General features: G+C 41.1%; 1 protein-coding gene and 1 long non-coding RNA gene across 6 annotated transcripts in view; one reads left to right on the top strand and one right to left on the bottom strand.

The window, feature by feature from the left end:
- LOC132909738 (uncharacterized) overlaps positions 1 to 19,932 on the bottom strand; it is a 198,143-nt gene that overhangs the window by 23,920 nt on the left and 154,291 nt on the right. The gene's annotated exons all lie outside the window — the stretch shown is intronic.
- Positions 11,262 to 19,932, top strand: part of LOC132909730 (paired box protein Pax-8-like) — a 196,659-nt gene continuing 187,988 nt past the window's right edge. For all 5 annotated transcript variants that reach the window (XM_060964722.1, XM_060964721.1, XM_060964720.1 and 2 more), the window contains exon 1: positions 11,262 to 12,587. The gene's annotated coding sequence lies outside the window, so the exon portion shown is untranslated. The remainder of the gene's footprint in view (positions 12,588 to 19,932) is intronic.

Raw genomic sequence — 19,932 nt, 5'->3', positions numbered from 1 at the left:
TTGAGGACGATTCGAAGAAGATGGAAGAAATTCCAAATTGAAGTCTGCTTATCATTAAATTTTGATATTAAGACTAAAACTCTGAGTACCTACAACGATCTGTATAACAACTAAGGTGTGCTCGATCAAGCAGGTAATTAGATACTGCCATTATTTTCGTATCCAAGAAACGTTTTTTCAAATCAGTCTAAAAACTCACTAAACTCAACAACATGAAGACCGAAGAACAAGCAACCGAGGGGTCCGCCTGAAAGCCCCATTTGCTTCCACCTAAAAGACCGTTCAACGCAGTAAATGGCAAAAGATACGGTGCCGAACAGGTGCACGAAAGATCCGCCTAAAAAAACTCGTTCAAATCAGACCGAACAGATTTCGAGTGGTCACATCCTTTATCTCCTTAACCGCTCCCCTCGGTAACGTGTTCAACCTCGAGGAGATCCATCCGAACTCCATCCCCGGATCTGCGTCGTTTCTGAAAGCGGAAGCGGCCATGGTGGCGGCGGCCGGGCCCGGTGACGAAAGGGAGCCAAGGTGAACGAAACGTAAAGAAAGCAGAAAAAGCTGCGTCTCGGAGAAACAGAGAGAACGAAGAACGTCGCCGCCAGGCAACGAGGGGGACCAACTTACGAGGAAGGGTTCTCGGGGGCAGCGACTACGAGGACTACGAGGCAAAAAAAAAAAAAAAAGAAATGGGGGAACGCGATTCGAAAAAGCGAGACGGCGAATCGGGCCCCGGATGAGACGAAAGAGGAGAAGAAAAAGGGGGAAGGAGAGAAAGAGAGAACGACGAGGAGAAGCGAGGTGTACGTTTCCTCGGCAGGGAGCCTGGCCAATCGGAGCACGGTGGGCGCCGCGGGTAGGAGGAGACAGTTCCGCGCCGACAGGCGACGTAATCACCCGCGGCCGTGTTCGCCGTTGCTCTCTGGCCCCTCCGGGCCCTCTTCCCTCTCCCTCCGCCCGTGGTTCGGGCCCCTTCAGCTCCCTCCACGAACACGACACGAGAGTGACCCCACCACGGACCCCGAAGAGCTTACGTAGCCACGACGGTCACCGACCAGGTCGCGAACTTTGATCGCGGCTTCTACTTTATCCTTCGATTAAAATGATGGTTCGGCAGGTTCCTATAGCGGTTCCTTCATTTATGGTTGTGAGAGGGGTTGTAAAATGTTCGTGAAATCTTTGGAATGATTATATTGGAATGATTGTGGAACCTTTGGACATTTGCATAGGGTAGTTTTAGAGTTCGGCAGCTTCTGCCAAGACAATGGGTCTTTCATTGTTGATTATTAATGGGATCGTAGATTGTTCGTGGAACCCTTGCAATGATTATATTGGAGATTTGCATAGGGTAGTTTTAGAGTTCGGCAGCTTCTAGTAGTGGGTCCTTCATAAATGGGGTCGTGGAATGTTCATGGAACGATTGCAACGATTATATTGGGCTTTGCATAGAATTGTTTTATAGTGGATTTGTGAAACAAGTAGAATTGAAAGGATATTGGTTTTTAACTAAGTATTTAACTAATTGCTTGACGTGGTCTTTAGATGTGTGCGGAGGATAAGTATTTTGGTAAGGATTGGTTTACAGTGGTATTGTGAGACGATTAGAATTATTGGAATAACATTGGTTGTAAAATTGTAGCAGAAGTTTGAGAAGTCCTTTGAGCGATGGTTATAGATCGGTAAATTTTTGAAGGTTGAGAATGATAGTAATTTTTAGATATTTGTACGATGCCGTGGTGGTTATTTTGGAGAGTCGTATAAGACTGTTGCATAAAACCGTGTAAGATTGTTTTAAAGTTGTATTATGAAACAACAGGAATTGCCATGATATTGCTTGGAAGTATGGAGTGGCTTTTAGATGATGATCGAGGGTTGGTGCTTGGTGAAAACTGAGGGAACGTTTAATAATGTAGTTATTGATATTAATTGAAGTAAATCGTAAATCTAAAACTTAATACCATATCATAAAGATTATAAAGAAGCGTAATAATATACATCAGGACGATACATTTAAAACAACTCTCGATAAAACCCTGTTAAATACTTATTCATATATGTCGTTAGTTACCGAGGATTTGATATATGCGTATCAAAAAACGATCACTGATATTACACCTGAAGAGACATACGCGTGCTCGTTTACGTCATGTCGTCTTGTGCAACACCTGGGATCAGCGTCCACTATAAATGTAGCCGCGAGCGAGAAACACTCAAGTGTTTGGTCGATTGATAGGAGAGACAGGTTGGTTAAGAGGTCGTTAGGAGGCTAACAACGTCTTTACGTTTGACACTTTACCCAGAAGAAATGTACAAGCTGCTCGTTATTCAGGATTTATTCATTGGCGAAACGCTGTTCCTGTTCCTTCTTATTTACGACGGAGAAGAAATCCAGACGATTTATGAAATTCAATCTACGATCGTCATGTAACTGAGCTAATTAATTTGTAATTTCCTATTCACAATTTTCTTTTGCTTCGGTAGCAATCAATTTTTATTGTAAAATATTACGAAACTTCTTTAAATCTTGAAGCTTAACCACTTAAGAATCAAGATGATCTCGCGTGCACTGCATCATTCCACTTTATACATTCACGAGGCTGTCTCGTTTCTTATCCGTTTATTTATAAATATTTGGAATATTTGAAAAGAATCGAAGACTCATCTAGAGCTTAAATATTTTGCAGGAGTTATCTAATAAAAAGTTAGCCAATTAGTATCCCCAAGCATCTGTGCCATTTCTATTCAATTTCTACCTTTCTATCCTTGTAGACGGTCTTAATTTTCGCCTAACATATAATTATGAAATGCAATGGGCTCTTAAAAAGAATATTTCCTGAAAGTTGGGCAGCCCGTTTACCGGGCGATCAATTAAAAATTCTGGAATTTCGAATAAATTTCACGCAGCTGCTAACGAACGCCGAGACCTTCCTCAACTTCCTGTTCGCCGCGCCATGCCGCTTCAAAATCCGAGGACCGAACGTGGCGGACCGGTTGGTGCCACGCTCGATCGGGGTGTGTAATTTCGTGTTATTTTCTCATTACACTGAAGCAACGACGAAGATGGGATGTTGCCAGCGGCTGCGTAATCCGGTGCCAAAAGATACCGATGAAGGCGTTGAAACGATAAGTAGCGTACCGTCGGACCAAAACGTGAAACAGGACCACCGTATTCACACTTTCATCACAACGTGAACTCGTCCTTAGTCGATTCTTTATTATTTCACGATAAAAATGACGGGATTGTTTTAACATATTCGAGACCGATGTATTTTTTACAAAAATTTTTCAATATTTCTGTATAATTATGGAGTCGCGATCTTCGCACCTTCATCACCTGAATTCGTATTTAGTCGATTCTTTATCACTTCGCGTTAGAAATTAAGAAATTGATGTAACACATTAGAGATCGATGTATTTTTATACGAATCTTTGTAACTTTTTCTACAACTATGCAATTACGATTATTCACACTTTCATCGTCCGAGTTCATCAGTAGATACTTTATTATTTTACGCTAAGAATTAAGAAATTGGTTTAATACATCGAAGATTGGCGCATTTTTATAGAAAATTTTATATTTTTCTCTATAATTATTGGATCACTACATTCACATCCTCAAATCGTGCGAACTCACCCTCGCTCGATCTCCTTTCAGTTCACAGTAAAAATTAAGAAATCGTATTAATACACTGGAGGCCGATACAAAATATTTTAACAAAACTTTTACTGCGTTTTTGTAAAATTATGACTAATAATTACGTATAAATGGAAAAATTTATGGGATTACAGAGACCAGTTGTTTCTGAAATCTCCAGCCGTTTAAAAGATCATTAATTAATCCTTAATGTTCATATAATTCGGAGTACATGTATATATATCTTGTAAATAAAGAATAATAATTGATAATGAAAGGAGAATTTGCAATGGATCGTTCAGTTTGTACTTAATTTTTGTAAAAGTTTTTCAAAACTAAGATCTCATGTTTTAGATCTGTAAAGGTGACTGTTCACAATGTTATCTATAACAGATTCTAGTTGTCTCAACGATGTGCTCGACAGTGACGACACGGTTTTTCTACTACTTTCTCGGTTGAACCAGGTAAGCCACAAAAAGGAGATAATGGAATCTAATCGATTCAATTCCCGTTCGTAGGAAATTGTTTTCTCGTTGTCCCGATCATACTGCATCGCGTGGCTCAGTGATTTCGTAGCGAAACTGTTATTCTACGCTCTGAATTCACCGATCTTCTCTCCGGTACTTTCTCATCGAACCAACTACTCATTACGCTTACCTATCGGTGAACAGATAAATCAATTTTGTCAATAGACCAGTTTCACAAATTATTAATATTCTATCCAAATATTCTCAATGGTATATACGTCTTCAACATCAATTAATTTCTTTGATGGTTTATAGATCTCGTTAAAAATAATTCCAACATTTCTCTTCAACTTTTTGATTCCAAGACTGTCCAATATTTGGGTTCGAAGATCGTGGGTTCAAAGCGCAATCGTCAATTCGTTGTCAATTCTTGGGTACAGTTTCCGTCAACTTTTATCGCACATCTTGACCTGTTATTTTGCTCGAATACTTTTCTTGATAATTTAAATCGATTATTGCTACTTCATACGAAAGTAGCAGGTGCCCTAATACCTTTGAACGACGATGTATGTGTACACTGCACCTTTAATTTTAACAGGAACTACGTATAATAATCTTCGCTATTAAAATATAATGATAGCTTACGCTTCTCGATTTTACTAAAACAAATAAACACTGCAAATTTTTCGAGGTCCTAATTCGATATCCGTAGTCTGTATATAAATGGCCACTCAATTAAGCTCTGTCCCATGAATTTACATTCCCCTATCAGTCACCAATTATCGGTAGCTAACCACATTACGCCGCGGAACAAGTATAATTAATAAACCGGGCTCGCAGATCCGGGGATAAGAATTCTCGCGAGCTGCTAGACTATAATGAATTCACGTACGAGGTAAGAGGAGTAAAAAAAAAAAAAGAGAGAAAAAAATGGAGAAGGAGGAGGGAAGGGAACGCGAAAGGAAGAAAGAACGAGTAAAAAAAGGGAACGTGGTTGGATACACGAGGCTGGCTTGAAAGACATTACCTACCCTACGTCCGGCAGGGCTGAAAGAAAGAAAGAAGGAAAAAAAAACGAAAGAAAGAAAGAAAGAAAGAAAGGTGCACCTGCTGGCGATGCTACATTTGCTGACCTACGATTACATCGACATTTGCTCCAGGAATCGTTTTCCCGGTCAGATATCGATCTAAGCGGCTTACTCTGGCTCGCGACGATCCATTTTCTGCTAATCTGCGATCGAGAGTTTTCACGTAATTCGACACCGTTTCGTGCTGTTCTATCGTCGTGAGCAACGCGAATATCAGACATCTTGATGCTGTTTAAGTTATGCCGGGCAGAATGGCGGCTCGCTCGCGAGAGATCCTTCTTCGAGGGATTGATTTGACTGTGTTGGATAAGGTTATAATGGCTGGTGGAGCCTAGAGGAATTTTGTTCGATGAAATAAAAGTTCTGGTGTACTGTTATTTACTGTTACATACCGAGAATGTTAGTTGAAATTGTCAGTATTCAGAGTTGTGTTCGAAAGAAACAATAGTTTCTATATCGGAAATTGACCACTGTTAAGAAGAGTGGTTGTAATTGGTGGATTCGGAATTAGAGTCGAGGGTACGAGGCAGTTAATGTAATTAGTTTGAGAAGAATGGACAGGGGTTTTTGAAAGGAAGGTTTAAAGATGTGCGAACTAGCCTTGAAATTCGAATTTTCAAAGCTTAATTAACGTTTGAAATTTCCTTCCTAATCTATTAATTTTCATATTAACTTTTTGTTTATATCAAACACCAGGGATTCTGTCCTTTCGACGATCCAACGATTCACATCGACGCGTTAAAACTTCCATTCCACCGCAAACGAAATGGCCTGCTTTCACTCCAACAGGTACTTCCAATTTCTATTTTCTACTCCTCACCGACCACTACCGCTACGAACATAATCGGCGTCCACAGGGCACATCGTCCACCGGTTCACGCCCCTTCACAAACCCAGAAAACGTTTCTCTTATCTCTACTGACACGCTAGCAATCAGAATCGATACTTGTTGTCAGCATTTTTCATTCTCTGTTTTGCTGACCACTTCATTTACACTATCAACAGGGCAATTGGCACGTTCAGGGGCGAAACAACACGTTGCACACCCCTGCGAGCGTCATTTCCCCTGTCTCATCGAACGTGATGCGTTTATCTCGTCCAGTTGCAGGACCCCTCATCCTCTCAGGTGGCAATTCACGCGTTCACATCTCGCCTCGAGCGTCTATTTCGATCCTCAGCCTATAAACGATCTCTATCCTCCTGCTCGAGCCAACGGAATTATCTCCTCCCTGCGAATTATCCCCGTGTTCCGATGCTTAATAGCCGCGTCCAACTGCCTAATTTGCTAGACGGTGAGGATTCGATCCATTACGGACCGTTCGAGAAGATTTACGGGTTGTCGGAAATCGAACACGCTATGATGGATCGGAAAGATATCGCGGTATATTCTTATGTATTAATTAATCGCGATGACACACATAAGGAATTCTTTTTCCATTAAGTATTTTCCATAAAGTAGTTACATTTTCGATTAACAAAGAAAACTTGACGATAAGGAAGCTCGTATAAAGATAGTATCGTTGATCCTGAACTTCGGCTGACGATCTTTCCAAATTAAATAAAAAATTCACATATTTGGTAAAACATTTTCGAAGAGAAAAACATTAAACATATTACAGGCACCTAAAAAGTGCAATTTTTATCGAATTCCAAAGAACTCGTTACCAGACTGCGGGTATCTATGCAATTTCATAATTTTATCAACATAACTAGAGAGGTATTTACTCTCCAAGTATCATAACTAATTCCTCACATTTTATATACTTTTACATTTCATTTGTATTCTTACACATCTTTGCATCAGACTTTGCGCCAACTATTCGCAGTCTATTCAAATATCCTCTCGCTATTCACTCATCTAGAACCATCGATCCATTTCCTATTAGATTGCCCCTTCTTAGATCCTAGATACATTCATACAGAAATATTTATTATATCTAGATAAATGTATTCCTAAAGACCTACTTAAACGCGTCCTTTCGCTCGTGAACGGTCCTTGTCCCTTTATCTTCTCCATATCTGACTCGAGAAACAGAAAGAACCGTCCGATAAGAAAGAGAAAGAACCATCGGACAAGAAAAGGCCGTGGCTACCGGTGTTGCGTGGAACGAGCCGGCGACGTGATCGTGACGAAAAGGGACGAAAAGGGCCCCGCCCCTGGCCTGGCCCAACTCGTTACAAGGCGTCAGGTGCCCGGGACCGTTGACGCGGCCGTTACTATCCATCCCCGTAATAACGCATGCCGTTAATAAGAGCACACACCGGGGAAGAAGGAACGTGCGTGTCTTCGAAGGAGCCCTTCGTCGTCGTACGAGCCATGTGCTCACCTTCGCGAATGGTGAAGGGCGTTTAACGGTCGAAAATGTCTCGATAGTTCACGGCGAACACCAGCTGATCCACGTGTTCCTCCCTATGGTACTTTCGACCATGTGTTTCCCGCGCTTCTACCCCCGGAAACTTTACGATCGCCTCTAATGGACGATTCTTCCTTTTTTGTTCCTGTTTTCTTTCTGAATAATTTTAAGTCGATGGACAGAGGGTTTATTAGCGAGGGTTAGAAGTTAAGTTAGGTCGTTCATGTTCTACAAGAGACTGCGGTGTTGGGGATACTTGTAACTGTAACTTCGTAGTGGAAGCGTTCTTTATGGATATTTTGTACGTACAGGTTTGACCGCTCTTATTTATTTCTAGCAGGTAAGATTCCGTAGGAGACGAAAAAGATAAATGTTCTTAACGTGGCAGGGAAATTGGCGTAAAGCAGCCATGTTTCTAGAATTGATCGCTGCCAAGTATGAGTTATATCTAATAGAAATTATATCGCCAATGTTTCGTTAATATATCACAGGTAGCTTCTTCAGGAGTCAAAGAACGTGCTGATATTGTGGAATATGCTCAAAAACCTTAAATTGGAGCGATTCTATGAATCCAGGCTGAGGAAACCTGACTGATTATTATCTATAGAATCTTTTGATGCGTGACCTATTTCTTGTCGAAGGCACAACGAAAGCAATATTCGAGGAATTCTCGAATCCCATGGCTAATGACGTTTGATAACTCGCGACAAAGAAACCTGGCGAGTAAAGAAGCGAAAATACATCTGCGAATGTATATCACTGAATTCTTACACAGCGATCAATCAAGCCTAACCACATCTCATCTGAAATAGTCCAATGATCGTTCGAATCTAAGTTGAATTCTCCAAATATCTTCAATTTCTTCACACCATTCGACGAATGCGTCTGAAGCTAGTAAAAAGCTATTAGAGTCGGAGGAAAGGAAACGAGCAGAGGTTAGCATTAACGCGGGACCAATCGTCTATTCCGGATATTACAGGGTCGAACGAGTGGAAACGCGACGAGGGAACGTTGCACCTTACACCGCCGCCACCAGCCAGGAGGAACAGGTGCCACAGCTGTTTCAGCAAGTGCAACGAACAGCGGAGGATAGAACGCGGCGGCCGCTATTAGAACTGTTGCAGGCTGGCCGTCTCGACCAAAAGGGGTGCATAACTATCCGAGGTGTTGCGAGCATATACCTTTTTACACCGGCGACCGTTGAACCAGCCGGACAGGATGCGTGTGCTCGACTTTTCATCTGGTACGCACATCGTTAAATAGCCGGCCGAGACGTTTTAATATTCTACGAGGCCTGTCTGCCATCGAGTTTCGGGGGCAAAACGAGGCTAATGTTTCCTCGAATACGTTAAGAATTAATTACGGATATGTTATGTTCCAAGTAAGTCTCGTCTTTATAGATCGTAGCACATTATGGATGTTTATGGAATATTTAAGAATATTCATGGAATATTTTCTGTTCTCCGTATATTTATGGAATATTTTTTATGGAAAGTATTCTGGCAAGATTTTTTTTATATTTTCTGCAACGATTTAAGAGTGCAGAATTGTATGAATCAAGAGCTTTCTTTTGCTTGACGTTTGAGTTTCTTCGTATATTATCGTTCTCTTGCGTTTTCTTCTTTTAAGATAACTGAAAGATTTCATTGTGCTCTTTCTTTAATGAATTTTTCTTTAATTTGATTTTATTAGAGAAGAATATAGATTTAAATATGTGGTTCGAAGAGTTTTCTTTCTGAAAATTAACATCTCTTTATAATATCGCGTCACAGTCTAGTTGTAATATGAATTATGATTTCTACTCAACAAAGACAGGTTGTATATGTAATATACTTTAATTTGAAACCTGAAATTGAGAAATATGTATAGCATTTGACAAGGAGCTATTTTAAAAATCAGTTAATTACTGCTTAAATGACTACATACTTTGTTGCGAAATTTTAAAAAGTTTATAAAACGAGTGAAAGAAGATACATGTTTAAAATTTAAGTTAAATAAAAGAACAATTTCGATGAAACAAAATTGGCAACATAACTTTTAATTATTCACAGCTCCTTTATCGTTTGTATTTGTAAAATGCACGCATATAGAATAATTAATCGGAACCTAATTTCAGCGATAAATTCTGCACGCTGTTTTTAAATTAAAACATTCCATGGACATCACGAGTGGAGAACAGAAAACATCGGCGGCAGGATATCGTCGGGATATCGCGTTTCCGCAATCGAACTGCCACCGGTCATATCCTGCGCGTCTCGACAGTTTGCCGGAGAAATTTATACAAAAATTCAATGGCCTTCCGTTCGATCCGTTTCACACGCCCACGCGCTTCGTTAGGCTCGATGGACGAGCGCGTTGATTTATAAGCAGCGACGCAGGAATATAAACGAGAAGCAGCGACTTTGGCCAAAGTCCAATTTAAACCGTGAAGGGAGGGAAGTTTTGTACTGTGCACAGAGCGTGGTTCCGCTCTGTTCCGCCCATAACGGTGACGGTGTGAACAACTCCGAGTGGACCTCCTGATCGACGTCGAATTTTGGACACACGAACGTCTTTGATGCAAACTTCGAACGGTCAAACGTCCCTTTTTTAGTCTTATTCGTTCGATCTTCGGTAACCTTCCTATGTCTAACAATTATATTTTCTACGATTTTTAGGTTGAACAAATACATTTCTATGGCGAGGGAATGCAGAAGGATATTTTACACGACAGAGTTTACGATTAGTCTTAATGAATTTTTTTAATAGAGTGACGGCAGTTGGTCCTTTGATGTTATGCCTCGATAAAGAACATAAGATTCGATTTCTGGATCTGAGTCATTTTATCACGCAGTTAACTGCATATTCACGGATCACAAACTTCTTGCAATAAAATATATCTAATACTTTTTCCAATTCAATGAAATATCTACCTACCTATATCTATATGCCTATTATAATACCTAATATCTATATGCCTACTAATAAGGCTCATCACAATTCAATATCAAAGTCTAGCGTCTTAAACAGCATCAAACATTCCAAAAACATTTTCCAATCAATTCCTATCACGAGTGCTATTGAATGATCCTGAAGACAAAGCTACACAACCGATCACTCCAATTCAGCAAACCAGTTCCAAAGTGTGGAAACCGCGGCGAGAGAAGAGCAGGAAGCGAAACCTACCAACTATCATGCACAAAATTAAAAAGCGGGACAATCCTCCGTTTCGTTCTTCGATTATCCGTATACTTCGTTGTGGCGTCAGCAGACCAGCTCCAGAGTGTCCAAACCGCGTCGAGAATAGACCAAGCTCTCCACACCTCGCGCGACGGCGTGTGGGGGCGTCGTGGTACGAGCGTCCACCAAAGGACTTCAAGAAAGTTGCAAGAGAGGGGTCGTTTTCATCATTACCTTCTCCCTCTGCCCCTCGACTATCCTATCTTTCTCTCTCCTTGTTGCTCTCTCCCCCGTTGCGGGCTCTCTTTCCCTGTCGGCCCACTGATATCGCAGAGAGGTCGCGGTAGAAGGGGAGACAGAGAGACAGGTAAGCCTCGGTGCTCCGTTCGAAGGCTTACGCGAACGAAGCCAGCCGGTCGCCAGGAGAAAGAGAGCAAGAGAGAGAGAGGAAGAGAGGCAGGAGAGCTCGCGTCCAAGTGGAGGGAGGCCGGTGAAGCGGAGGTGAAGCGCGACCGGCCCTCTCTACTCCAGGGGCCCAGGCTAGTCCAGTCCGGGACAGCACGCCTCCTGCTGCACGCTCCACGAGGTAGAACGGCGAACGTAGACACGAACACGTAGGACGTAAGCGCGGGACCAGGCGACCCGATCCTGTGCTACCACGCTGGCTGGTCTCCCTTCGCCAGGATAACCACGAACAGACATCCTCTGGGATCATTTGTCAACTGGGTCCTTCTTCATCGATCGTCGTCACTCATTCGATCCTTGGTGTCGTCGACTCTTATTAAGTCTCGACAAATCATTGAATAAATCTAGATAAGGGAAGTCTGGATAAAGAAGCAGGATCTCTCTGGTCCACGTCGATTATCACCTCGTGCAGTTGATTATTTCTTCGTGGCTCAACATGCTTCGTGAACTTGGTTCGGGTGTCGCGGGATTATTCCGAGTATGTTGATCTGTGGACTGTTCTTGTGAATTCCAGTTTCGAGTTTTGGCGTTGATATCGAGTTGTAAAGGGGTTCGTTCGAGTTCGTCGAATCAGTTTGGAGAACAATACGGTTTAATTTTGGCGATACAATTCTCACACTTGTCAGCTGTTCGCGCGTTTCTTAGCCGAAGAACCGTGATCGATCCTGTCAGTGGATTTTATCGCCATCCCCGACGGCGATCATCGCTGAACGCTTCCTCTTTCTAACCACCACCGCCCCCACCCCTGACATCACACGCGTCCAGCCACGCGATCACCGGGACCAGCGATCCGGAAGGTTTCGCGCAACGGTGACCAACGAGCCGGTCACTCTTAATGAACATCTGATCCACGGTGATTGAACATCTCTCTCGTTTGGATGTGTCTACGAAGCGTCACCGGTGTCGTCCTTCATCGACGTTCACCGACGGATGCGATGTATGGAATTTGTCCAATTTTTCCCGAGGAAATCCACTAAGCCGTGGTTCATCGGTTAAAATAATTGGTGAACCAAAGAAGACTCCAGGATCTGCATAATTAACAGGGCAGTTGTACAAATTTGGATAAGATCGTATCTTGCATTGTGGATAAGGTAGAAAGAGATCGAGTTGAGTTTGTTAGATTTGTTTAATTGCGAAGAACGGTGCTTTTGTTGGTTAGAAACTTGAATGCGAATGATCAACCAAGAACTTGCTAGATAAAAATAGGTAAAATAAAAAGGCGAGATTTTGTTCTTGTGACCAGGAGAATCTGTGCGGGTATGACAGACGACTGTGAACGGTGCGACGGGCCGCGCGAACGGTGAAGTGTTGCCGCGGTGTTCAGTGAATATTCAGAGACTTCGACGCGCGGTCAGAAGGTAACCGAGGGATACAGGCAGACGGCGAACACGACCACGACGACGAAGCGGTTCGAATTCGGGTGAGTTTGTCATTTTCTCCCGCTCAAATTCCTCATTCTAGACACCTTGTTAATTCCTTATTGATATTTCCAAGTTTTAAGGTAGTTAATTAAATTAGAGAGAGTCTCGATTCGATTCGACACGACGAATAATATTTTCTTTATGAGCATCTCTTCTGCTCTTCAACTCGATACGATAGCTGACTGAATTTTCTGATAAGTTTAAGTCAAAGACTAGTTGGAATAAGACGATGTACGTATATTTTAAATGAGATTTAGGATGCTTGAAGTTAGTTTAACGTTAAAATCTCGGAATTCTATTAAACATAGAAACACAATATATTTGCATGTTTAAGAATACGCTGAATGGGGCAACGATAGTTGCATGCACGCAATTCACACGCATAAACGGGCACACATAGGCTGGCACACTCTATGTTTACATTCGCCGATTATAGGCAACTGCTCGCCTACGTAATAATGATAGATCTGTGGACGCGGTTAATGACTGACAAGCTTTGACAAGTGGTAAGGACGATTTTCGAGAAACAGATGCTGAAATGAGATTCAAGTTACCATCGATGGTATTGAAAACGTTACTCCAAAGATATACGTGTAATGATTTTCTCTCTTTGAAGGAAATTTTTCTTTATTATCAAAAATGAATCACCAAGCCTGAGTATTAAATGAATACTAGAAAATTTGGAGTCGTAATACGAAGTGGAATTCATTTATATCCGATGTACAGTTACCAACAGTAGCCATTTCCAACGCAATAACTGTTTTAAAGTGCAAAAACGCGAGGTCCGCGAATTCATGTTTGTTAAGACCTTTTTTTCGTAATCTGGATATGTGAAATGGGTCTATAAATTTTCAGGTGTCGTCACTGAATCACTTGGTGCGAACTTCTCGTTTTAGTTTATCTCGACAGTAGCATATTCAGCGCGATAATAAGTATCAAGAACAGCTTCGTTGACAACGTTTTTGAGCGCATTACGGCAGAAACTTCGAGATTCAGGCGTTATAATAAACGCCCAACGATCCTGTCCCGCGAGACACAGGCTATTCAAACGGTTTTACAACCTGCTGAATTAGCAAAACACACGGTCTATGGCTTCCGTTTTAATTTGTTGGGCGTTTCATACTTTTAAGACGGCGCATTTTCAAAATGAAATTCCGTTACTGAGATTCGATTACTGAAACTGTCGAGGAGAATAAATTGATCAATAACGAACGTACGCTTTTATTCCAACGCGTTGCACGTTTCATCTTTCTAAGGCGAGAAACCTTCGAGATGAAATTTCTCAACGAAGATTCCATTATTGAAATTGCTAGAGGAAAACACACAGGTTGAATCTTCTTCGCAAAGGAATTTTCCACGAATGTCCACTTTTAAAAAGATATCTAACTCGTATATTTTTGGATTTCTTTACTTTTCAAACAATGTCACTTTTCTCCTATCTGAAACACGGATTGAATTTTTGTATCATCGATTATTATTAATCTACGATCCAACTAGAAAATTATACAATAGATATAAAAATTATTTCTAATCTACCCTGAAATTGACGCACACCAATGAGTAAAATTTTATCATTGCATCGAATTAAAAGATCTTAGCACGATTTTCACGTTAATCTTCCTTCTCCGAATAGTCACGAAATAGTTAAACTTTTCGGCCTTCTCCTCCACAGAATTATTCACCGATGAAATTACACGAAACAAAATTAATTGCACTGCTCATCGGTTCTGCGAGCTTTTCCGACGATAAGTATACCGGATTCAATCTATAGATACCGTGTACACTGGCCTCTAACGATCCTCTCCAATCGTCGATTTATCAAATGAATATTCATGTAACCGAGCGCGAGATACGTATACTTGCAAGAAACTGCTCTTACCAATGCTCACCGGCAACATCCTCCACTTCCTGCGTCCTCGCCGACTAGACTGTATCTCGGCGCGTCATCGAAAATTCGAACGCGATCAGACAAAACGGATAACGATCGCGAGGTGAGGTGGCCGGTTTCCTTCAACCGGTTCCCATTATTCTCGAGAAATTCGTTTCTAATCGCGAGCCACCCGGGGCATCTGTCCTTTTTCCACCCTTACCAGGCCCACGCTTTCCAAGGCAACTGCCATCTCCGAGTAAGGCAGTTGTTGCGTCAGGTGGTGGTCGTTAAAGACGGACGTTGTTCGCGTTTAAGGGAACAAGGGTTGACAGACGATAGGGTTCTCAAGGGTTCCCGGAGTCTTCGGTGCCCTGGCTTCCGTTAGAATTGATAACAGACATTAGGGCGAGCGATTAAAATGATTAGTCTACGAGGGGAATGACCGATGTACTATATTGTGTCGTGATGTTTTGTTATAACGACACTTGGAGATCTTGTAAAGTTGGGATGTTGCAAGCAGCGGTAGGTCGTTTTGCTACATTTGCTATATTTCTGATATTACGAAACTCGTATTATGTTAGAAAATTTAAGCGTAACGCAGTGATTTTGTTTGTTAAATTTTGCAGATGAGTGTAGGAGTTTTTGTAGGTTTTCATATGTTCCTTCTAATGGATGTTGTAATAATATTGTTTGGTATTAGGGCATTAGGTGTCATATTGGTATTAGGATCGTATAATATGGATAATTTGTTAATCAATGGTATTGCAAAATTCCTATAGCTTTAGAAGAATATATCGTGAACCGAATGAGTTACGGAAATTTTCAAACATAGAGGATTCTTACAATTTATATTGTATCGCTGAAAAGTGACTTTATTATTAGTTGCCATAGTTACTGCAATTCTTCGCTGTATTATTCAAAGGCGACTTTGCCATTTGATATCACGCGTAACTAAAATGTTGAATTGTCAAAGAATCGTTGCAATCGTTCACGGTATTATTCAGCTTGACTTTATGCGCACCTGATGGATTATTATAGGGTCACTGCAATTTTTCACCACATTATTGAAGAACCACTTTGTTGACTCATTTGAGTTATTTCACTTTGTTCCTAGTCGTCGTAGGTTTGTTGCTTTATTGTATTCTTTACGAGTAACTTTGTTACATGACTTAACATGCAACTGAAATATCGGATTGCAATTTCTCATCGTATTACTCAATTCGACTCGATGTGCATTCGTTGTTATAATTTTTCATTATATCGAACAAGAAACGTCTGGATAACGTTTAGTTCTGCATACAAAGTTCGGTTACAAAGATCCAATCGAATTTGCTGATCTTTCATGATCCTTTATTAATTCTATCTTATTCAGTTCCTCTCTTCGGGCTGTTAATGGTCTTATCGATCGCTGCTGCACCTTAGGATTAATAGGTTGCATCGATCGTACAGCGTCATCGTGCGTTACATCGCTTAACGATACTTACAATTCCACCGTTTGGATTTTTTAACGCGCCAACGATATTCATTTTGCTGTATACCTTTTCCTCGGAACCTGCGCCACATAATCTCGATTTTCCAATCGATGCCTACCTAACGCACCGTTCCGCGTTACTTTCCGTTTCTTCCTTTTACTCCAACGAAACTTTATTTTACTCTAACGTAACGATATTCTTCTTCTATATAAATACTTTCGCAATGAAAAGCAATACTGCAATATTTTGTATGTGGGAATTTGAACAAAGAAGACAAAGAATTGCAAAATAAAATCGAAGAAAATGAGATATAAATTTCGAGCTATCTATATCTTTTCGTTTTAAAAGAAATTCTTAATTTCCGGAGAATGTATTTCAAACTATCGATCGTTCGATAAAAATCCAAAGAAAAGACAAAAGGAGACGAAAACTCGTGTCACTTTTATTCATCTTCTGAGTAGATTTTTATAAAATTGAAAAAAAAGAACAAAGAGATTTCAATGAAAATCAAGATATGTATAAGAAACAGAGCAGGGTTCTAGGGATTTTCTTTCTCTTTGAAAGAAAAAACCTTGATGATAAAGTTCCAACAATCGATTATCCGATAAATCAGAAAAATTTTCTAAAGAAACGAAGAAATTCCAACGAAAATGAACCGATAGCGCAAGTTTTTAGCAATTTTCTTCATCTCGTAAATGAAAAATTGAAACTCGAAGTTGTGGAATTTCGGATTACCGATTATTCCGTTTGTCTCGCTTCGTAAGCGTTCAACGCTCGTAATAAATAATGCCCGTCAGCACGGTGGTGCGCGGCAAGTCGCTGGAAACTTTAACCAATCACACGGCAAACGTTCGCCTGACTTGAAGACCATTATCTCAGCTGGACATCCGAGTAATTCTGTACTGTCATTTCGCATCGAACTATACAATTCCTCTCGTTGCGAGTCCGCGACACCGTGCAATCCGTCAAACCCGCTCGTAATCGATCGATCGAGGGTCGCACCTGTTTATCTTCCCGCGACCCGATCGTGTAATTAGATTTCACAATGATTTTTATTCCCGTGTGCTTCTCTATCCATTACCAAGCTATCGTTGTGCTTACACACGTTACATGTACACGCATACATTTACACCTAACGTAAGAAAGATTAAGCCACAACCATGATAGATTCCAAAGATTCCACTTAAGAAAAGATACAAAATACGCGCAGTTCCTAACTTTCTATCTATTAATTTTAAATACACGGCTGACCGATAAGAACATTGCAAGTTCTCTAAAAAACTGCTCGGTTATTAATGACAGGTATAGGTTGCGTGGACGAGTTTCTTCCCACTTGGACTTTTCTTTCTAATGGAATACCATCCTCGCTTAACTGTTCAGCAAAACGTGTGTTTCGCTATTCTCTAAATCTTCCTGCCTCTCATTTACTAACATTTGAGAAAGATATTATAATATTTTGTTCCGCTTCGCGTATCTACGCAAATTTTCCCAAGAAAGAATATCGTGAAAAATTGTTTGAAAGGTTAGAACGATGGCGTAACGTGGCCCGATCAATACGGATAATCAATGGTCGAGGCTAATCGCACGATTTTTCGATAGACGCTTCCGATAGCCAAGGCCCATGCAACTTTAATGCGTCGGTTTCTCGAGCGACGCGATCGTTATTGGAAAATTTACGTGCGTCTAGCGGCTTAACGATTCTAGCGCGTCGAGCTCGGCTTCATGCAAGGCCTTCTTCCTGAAAATCCTCTCTCGCCGCACGAGAAATTACACGGGATGGCGAACCGTGGTATTACGCACCTATTACGTGTCATGCACGGGAACCGGAATGCGGTCCCGCCGGTAAAACCGTCTCGAAAACTTCGACTGATCTAATCTGACGTCCATCAGACCGTTCCATAGACTCATTCATCGGCTACAAAGTGATATTAGCGGTATTCCTGGTATGCGGCTAAGGAAGCGATCACGTCGAACAACGACCGCCATTTCTCGAGATTTTGCCATCTCTCTGATATCGGTGAGACTGAAACGCGATCATCCGAGCATTCAGCTAGGATCACTAAGATTGCTGTTTTAATAGGGTTCAAGGTGATGAAGTTGCTCTTTAAGTTTATGGATACTCGGCAGATATCGGTGATTTTTCTCAGTAGCTATCGAGTTTGTAGATAATTTGAAAGTGCTTTAGTTTATCTTGTTTGGTCTATAGAGATGTAAGTATTTCTAATCTTCGCGATGATACGATACTAGGGTTGAACGAGACGATAGTAGGGATGCAAAGAATAGATACTTGAGATGTTACGCTCCCTTTATATCGTTTCTTTAAGTTTTGCTTATGAGACATTAATCTTGATCAATCTTAAATATACATACCTATTTAAAATTACAAACTTGTTTCTTTCTATATTTTTTGTCCGACTGTAGATTTAACGACAGCGGTTATTCTGGTAATTAGCATTATTTCTACGGTAAATAGTTTAGCTCTTATCTAAACGTTATCCTAACATATATTAAATCATAATTAGCCAACAATAAAAATCTCAATGAAAAACTGGTAGAAACATTCTATAACTCTTTCGCTATAGTTGTTCCTTACTTCGTGCAAACCAACATCAACTTGTCCCAACGTCTCACTCAAACTTGGAGAAATTTTCAAACAAAGATCCCAAATATTTCTAAATTTCTACCAAAATCCCATCCAATTCAACTCACTCGAACTTGAAGCAACCCTACAAGAAAAAGTTCTTCAAACCCCGCCCAATGTCCTTAATCGCTCCCAAACACTTTCAAACTCGTTCCATTCCATCTCAAAATCATTCCCTTGCAATAACGAAATCGGCAGCAGAGAAGCGTCAAATCGCGAACCGTCGGAGAGTGTTCATCGGTTGTCACCGTGGAGCAGGAATGCGGTCTAGGTGGTGGCCGATTCGATCGCGGCCATGTCAAGGATACGGCGCGGGTGCTTCTTCGCTCCTGCTTCTCTTATTTCGTTTATTAGCCGCTCGACCGGCCAGTTGTCCGCTGGTTAATTGCGGCGGCTCGCGCGGCGTCGTGCGGTTATACAGTTAACCGCGTGTGCTCGCCGCATGTGGCACGCTACATCGTCGCCCTGCCCGCGACTCTACCGGGCCGAGAGCGTCCACAGGTAGCTCGAGGCTATTTATAGTCGCCGCTGGTACATACACGCTCGTCGATCTTGCCGTTTTCAATCTTGACCGTTCGCGGATTTCTGCGATTTTTGGAATTTTAGTTGTTCGTGTATTTTTAAGGGATCCTTTTATGGTCCTCCGATCGTTCCATGGAACATTTTAGAGTGGTTTTGTCGCGAAGAACGTGAGATCGTAATTTTCAAATGATATTTTTGGACAGAATTGATTAGGGGGTTTTGATGGTGTTTATTTATGTGGTAGGAAAATTTCGTTATTTAGAATCGATTTTGGATGAAAGTTTGCGGCTGATTCCGTTGAAATGGGGTGGTTCAGAGGGTCGATAGTTTTTGTTTTCTTCGTTGGCGATGGTCAGAATGCAAGGGGAGTATTATTATTTAGAATCGACTTTGTCATCGCTATAGTTTCCCGTTCGTTCTCTAATTACGTGTATCATTGTATTCTGGCGAACATATTTACGATTCATATCGATTTTATGATAGAAGCAGTAGATATAATCGGCAACCACTTTGTTCATGGAAATGGTAGATTTGCTACCAGCAAGTTATCGCTGGTAGGTGTTTAACTCGTAACACCTACTTCATTTTCTAATTGGAAGGTGTAAATGCTCCATTACAGTCACACATGAAAATGTAAATGCCACGCTGAAATATATCGATAAACATGCTTATGATGCATAATACTCAAGCTGAATATCACGGGTATCTACTTTATTTATAGAAACAGCATGCTATACAAAATCACCGTCGTCTGTTAAGAATTCTAACTAGCTGCAGAACGTAAGTACTACGAAAATTCCAATCTTCGTACATCAATATAGCTAGCCCTAATCTCATCT

Source organism: Bombus pascuorum, chromosome 8, assembly GCF_905332965.1.
Source record: "Bombus pascuorum chromosome 8, iyBomPasc1.1, whole genome shotgun sequence".
NCBI lineage: Eukaryota > Metazoa > Arthropoda > Insecta > Hymenoptera > Apidae > Bombus > Bombus pascuorum.
Note: the sequence above shows the minus strand (reverse complement) of the source record. Positions and strands in the feature narration are given on the sequence as shown.